Consider the following 6866-nt stretch of genomic DNA (forward strand, 5'->3'; position numbering starts at 1 on the left):
GTTTTGTTTTATTACTGAATCAGTACATTCATTAAGCAGATTTTTCAATATGTTCGAATCTGGGAAGGGAGAATGAAATTTGAATTGAACACACTGTAACTTTTGAATACAATATAGATTGCAAGAAGAAAAAGGAACCAATGAACTCACACACTAGCCAAATAAAATAACAGAAAAAAACTAGCCAAAACTAAAAAAACACAATTTTTAATAAGAGAATAGTAAGTACTTTTGTTCACACTACAATTTCATCAGACCATCTAGTGTTAGCAATATGGACTGCAAGTATTTTTGACTCCATAGAAATAGTAAAACATTCCATTTAACCTCAATAATGTACATATTTTATGAAGTAGTTTAATAAGCTAAAGATTTTTAAATATTTTGATATTTGTCATGTTAAGAGTATTGCATAATTTTGAGATATAGACACTTGTACTTTAAAAATTAATTCACAGCTTTTGTTAAAGCTATAACATGTGTGTCTTTTAGCATGATAAATACATATGTGCATTGGATTTTCTCTTTGTATTATAGTTTAATATGATAAAATTATCTGTCACCTGTAGGTTTACAGGTGTCTTCATCTCTTTACGTCTCACTCTGTTATACTTATTTATTTAGAAATCTACTTATAATAATGTTGAATGAGTGAATAATTTAGGAATATTTAATGGGTAACTTATACTACTATCACATAAACAGGTATATAATATACTATTCTTAGATTATTTAGTATTTGTAATTAACAGAAGAGGATTAGTAAACTTTTATATAGTAATGGGCGAACAGTTTTAAATGTCAAAATATATTACTAAATTAATAGTCTCTTATTATTTTTACCTATATATAATATTGTATTAATTATCCACGGCAGCTTTTGGCTAGTTGTTTATGAATTTTTAGGTGTTGGTAGGTAGAGCGATGGTATAGTAGTTTGTCTGTTTGATAGACAAACAAGGAACTTTGGTATCCATGGTAGATTGTGTTCTCTAAGCAATATATACAATTATAATTGTAGACGTGTCTTTGTTTTTGTCACTTATGAGTTTTAGTAGCTTAGCTTGCAGAAAGGAAGAATTAAAAAATGTGGAATATTAAGATAGTGTTGGAGGAATGTATTAGAGTCTTATATATAATTAAATTAATATGGTGGATGAATTTATCATAATAATTTATAATAATAATATTAGTGATAATAATATATTAGTAATAATTTAGTTGAGTTACTAGTAAAAGCAGATGATAAGTCATTGTTTTTCACTCATTGTTCTTATGCACATGGGATGCAAACTAGAAGTGATAGGATTTATGTCTCTATAGATTTACTTCATAAAGTGAATTATTTTAAAACTATTCCTTGTCCTTTATCTGATCATAATGCACTCAGTATTAATACAGAAACGTATATAAGGAAATTTCAGATTATTTATAGAATCCCACTATATATGAGAAATTTAAAAAGTTTAAGTGTTACCTTAATGAACAAATTGAGAATTTTGTCATCTTTGAAAGATAATGGCCAGGTTAATAATGTCATACTATGGGACTCCTTAAAATGCATATTAATGATAGAATGGGAGGATGGGCTAGTAATAAGATGAAAGAGTGGGATAACGAGTTGTTAGAAATACAAGAGAAATACACAAAGCTAGGTCTGAAGTACAAACAAATAAATTAGATAATACTGAAGTCATTAAAAATGAATGAAAAATATCAAACAGTTTTAAAGTATAGAGGGGAGTTTTAGAAAAAATAAAGTTGCACAGTTATGTGATGACTTAAAAAATCTACATAGATTAGTTAATAGAAGTAAGATGTTAAGCAAAAAGGCACAAATCAATAATATCTGAAATCCTCACATTTATAAGTTACCTCAGACATAGAGGGAATGCTTTATATTATTAAAAGAATTGTATCTATATTAGATAATCAAACTTTCAAATGTTCGACTGTCATATGGTCAACACCATATGATAGAACTTTTAAAAGTTTGAAAATTTAACAAAAATAAATAAACTACAAAAATAACCTACCTGAACATTTTAAGCAGGGGGAAAGCCCCCCTGCACCCCCCACAAAACCCTGCTCTTTAAATACACCAACTCTTAGATCACACTACAGTGCAGAAAAGGGAAATCTTCCCATTCCATGCAGTACAGAGATCTCTTTTAAAACGTTCAAACTTTCAAAAATTCGATCATATGGTGTCGACCATATGAAAGTTGAACTTTTGAAAGTTTGATCATCTAAAATAGACCCAAAAAAATCCACAAGGATCTTAACAAAGATAAAAATAATAATCCTGATGATTACAAAATTAGCAATTATTTAAATAAAAATGTTACCTATAAACTTAATGACCAACAAATATTACTGTTGAATAAGCCTATTACCCTGACAGAAGTTTAAAGAAGCTTTAAAAAAAGGAAAATGGTAAAGCTCCAGGGCTAGATGGTTTAAATATGGAATTATAAAATCTGCTACTGTTAAATATTTTAGAATTACTGAGTGATGTTTTCAGGATAATTCAGAGTAACAAAAGAATTCCTCCCTCATGGAAATTTTCTGTAATCTCACCTATAATTAAGGAAAGCATAATACGTTAGTTTCCTCATATAGACCTATTTCATTATTAAATGTAGACTACAAAACATTTGCTTCCATTTTCTCTACAAGATTTAGAGATATAGTAGACAAATTAATTAATAAAGATCAAACAGAATTTACAGTCAACCGAGTAATGTATGATAATATAAAAGGGTAGTAACTATCTTAGATTTTGCAAAAGGAATTAACAAGAAATCGGTCCTAACTAGTTTAGTTATCAAGAAAACTTTTGATTTTGTAGATTGAAACTACTTTTTTAAAACTGTATAAGTGTTTGCATTTCCAGAACATTTTATTGGAATATTGAAAAATACTGTATAGAGACTTCAAAGCATCTGTTAAAACTGGATCTTAATTTCTCAAGGATTCACTTTAAACAAAGGCATTTGCATTAGTTATCAAACCCTTAGTTAGCAGTATAAGAAGCAATCAAAGAAACTGATGGATTCTCAATTAACAGAGATTGACAATCTAAAATATAGCTTTTTTCAGATGATATTTTACTTACTGTAGGAGATTTAAATTATTCAATCAAAGAAATAGATAAGGAAATTGAAAAGTTTCAAGAAGTATCGCTGCTGAAATTTAATAGATAACTATAAATACAATTGGGAAGGAAAAGAACTAAAATATTTAGGAATAAAAATATATCAAGATGTGAGTAAGATTATTAATAATTTTTAAAAAGTAATTGAAGAATTGTTATTTCTTATTAAAAAACGAAATTAATGCTTTTTTCTTTTGCAGATAGGTTAGTACTTATTAAAATGAATATATTGCCTAATATGAAATATATATATATACATATATATATATATATATATATATGTATATGTATATATATATATATATATATATATATATATATATATATATATATATATATATATATATATATATGTATATATATATATATATATATTTATATATATATATATATATATATATATATATATATATATATATAATACCTGACGAAGCATTTTTAAAGAAAATGGAAAAATGGTAATTTCATTCTTACGGTATCCAAAAAAGCTGAGAATTGACTATAGAAATCATATACAATTGTGGAAGTATGGTGGTATTAGCTTCCCTGATGTGGAATCTTATTCTACTGCTGCAAGTTATAAATCTATTATACTCTGGGTAAACTCAACATATAATAGTCAACCATCTAGAAACAGATTATACTACATTTTTATAAGTTTATTAAATATGATAAATTAGAAATATGTAATAATCCTTTCATCTGGTTAAAATTTACCTTAGAAGGAATTTCTTTCAGTCTTTCAATGCTGCATATACTAAATCAATTCTTAAAACAGTTAAAAAAATTGTTTTTAAAACTAAATTAATATCAAAATGGAAATGTTTGTGCTTTCCCACTGCACACACCTCTAGATTTAAGCAAACTCAGAACAATGTTAAAATTAACTCACTAAAAAGGAATGTATTAGTATTATGGTCTGATTGCTTTGAAAAAGGAAAAGCTAAGTCCCCATAATATTTAACAAAAGAATGTAAGTTGCATGAATCTGCTAACCAGATAATATTATCCATCAATGAGAACTTATATAAATTTGTGGATAATATGAGTGAAGAGGAACAGAACACTATTTCCCCATTATATGAATATATGAATGCTATTATCGAATATAGTTTGACCTGCAAAGGAAGCCTGTCTAGGTTATATAAGTTAATTATAAGTAATGATAATAATTTTGATGCAAAATTCTGGAACTATACAGATACTAGTGGATTGAGTGACTCAATAGAATAAAACTTTGTCACTTAAATCAGTTAGTCAGACTTTTTCATTTCATACTGGAAAGTTTTTACATTGAAATATATACATAGAATGTTACTCCCTATAAAATCTCGAAGTTTAGTAAAATTACTTCTTCAATTTGTTGGAGATGTAGTAAAAATGTAAAAACTAACTGGATACACATTTATGGATTGTGAAAAAATTAAATATATATTGGGAAGAGATAAGTATGTTTTAAGAGGTTATGGCCTAATAATTGTTCTTTAACTAGGTCAATAACACTAACGAATATTCCACTTCCTGTATCTGTAAAAGCCAAAGAGCAAAAATGTTTTGGGCTCTCTTGGCAGTTGCTAGGAAAAGTTATTACAAAAAATTGGAAATCAAACTCAGTTCCTACATTCAAAGAATTTTTAAATTTAACAGCAATATGTACAACTGAAAATGAAGTGATCAGAATAAGACCTATAAATCCTATTAAGACTTGCAGTGGTTGAGACAACATTGAAATGTTATTGAAATAGCAAGTTTCTTAATGTATTAATTGTACAAGATTACCTTGATGATTCAGTGTATTCCTGTCATTGTATAACAATATGTGATGTTGAAATTCTTTCTTTCTCATCATATATTATAAACATGTTAAATTAATACAAATGTTATTTAAAAAAGTGGACTAGAAACACTAGTGAATAGATTACAGTTCAAACATTGAGGTTTCAGTGGAGAAAATAACCAAATACCCCATTTTGAAAATGTTCTCAACAACTAGATTCAGTCTAAGACATGAGGCGAGGAAGTGCTTGTTACCACCACCTCTGGATGTCTCTAACCTTACAAACTGACATTACTAGAGTATGACTGGATGTTTCCTGATACATAAAATCTGCAACTGCTGAGGCAATCAGGAAGTCTTGCATGGATATGCCTTGCAGAATAGCTAATGTAATTCATTAATGTACAGTTACTGAATGGCCACAACCAAGAACATGTTTCAAAATGTTTGCTTAGCCAATCTTAAACAGTGCAGTATTCTTTTTCAGTTTAATTTCTCCAAATAGTTTAAGCTTTTTAATGCCACCGTAGGAATCTGCCACTCAGTAAGGTCACAATGAAAGTTCACAAAATCAGTTTTGATTCAATGCATGATGTTTGCCAAGACTTTTGTTTCTAAGCACAATTTTCTTTGGTTTAGGTTGTAAATTAAACAGTTCTCTTTTAAATTGCATGAAGCATGGGGAGTGTTATTTCTTTTAATCAGAAAGCCTGGTGTTCAACGTAAACATCTAATATATGGGGTATGTTTCTTCTGTTCTGTTATTTTCTTTTGTGAAAGGAAGTGATTTATACAGATATGAAAGAAAGTGTATTTCTGAAGTGATGCTGTGGTCCCCAAGCATGTTGGACTCACCCTTGAATAGCAAGGGCTGAGGCTCATAACCATTTTATTTATTTTGTGAACTGGGACAGGCTAGCTGAGTCAAAAATAACCCATTTTCAACAGTGTCCTGAGGGGAAAAAAGCTCCAGTACTTAATATTACAAAGGTAGAAATACAAAGACATTCAAAATATGAAATCAAATGAAGAAGTAAATCAACAAAAACCAAGTAGAAGTACAATTAAATGTATTAATACTTTCACAGTGGTTAAATATATGTAACAGTATACACATTATTTAAAAAAGATTAACTGCCAATCACGTATCTTACCATTTATGAACTATCATAAGTAGAAGTACAGTTAAATATATTAATACTTTGACAATGGTAAAACATATGTTTTAGTATACACGTGATCATTTAAAAAAAGATTACCTATCAAACACATATCATATCTTTTCTGAACTATCTTGTTGATTTAAGTTGGCAACTATTAGAAGGATAGTAGTAAAAAAGAGAAAAGCAAAGTAGGACTGTAGTATGTTTTATCTTTGCATGCAAACAGTGATTGTTGTTTATCGGGTATTCTTTGAGTAGCTGCAAGAATATTACATTTTAGCAGAGTATACAGAGTCCCCTACAAGACTGAACGATTGAACTAGCAGACTTTTAAGTTGCAATCTCAGAGGTTCAGGGGGTGTAGTGTTTAACCAGGTCCTTTAGTTGTGTGAAGATAACATTATATAATTAAGTTTAGCCAATGCAATTAGGTTAGAGCTAAACACTTTACTTGGGACATTAGCTGCAAACTTGGTTATTTTGTTATAGTTTTATTCAAGTCTATGAAGCTGTGTATTATTAAGACTGGTTAGCATTGCTAAACTGTAAAGGAGGGTTGGAAGCAAAAGAGATCTGTCAGTAGTTTGATGCCCATTTGAAGTGACGTATGGTTTGTTCTCCTAGTTTCTTGTGTTTTGGTATTGCTAAGTTGATGTGTTGATCAGAGTTTAGATTGTCATCAGTAATAATGCCTAACAGTTTGATTTGTTCCACCTGTTCAGTAGGATTTTATGCAATAGATGAGATATTATCTTTGTTAGAATTTTGG

Source organism: Protopterus annectens, chromosome 2.part2, assembly GCF_019279795.1.
Source record: "Protopterus annectens isolate FY-2018-M chromosome 2.part2, PAN1.0, whole genome shotgun sequence".
NCBI lineage: Eukaryota > Metazoa > Chordata > Ceratodontiformes > Protopteridae > Protopterus > Protopterus annectens.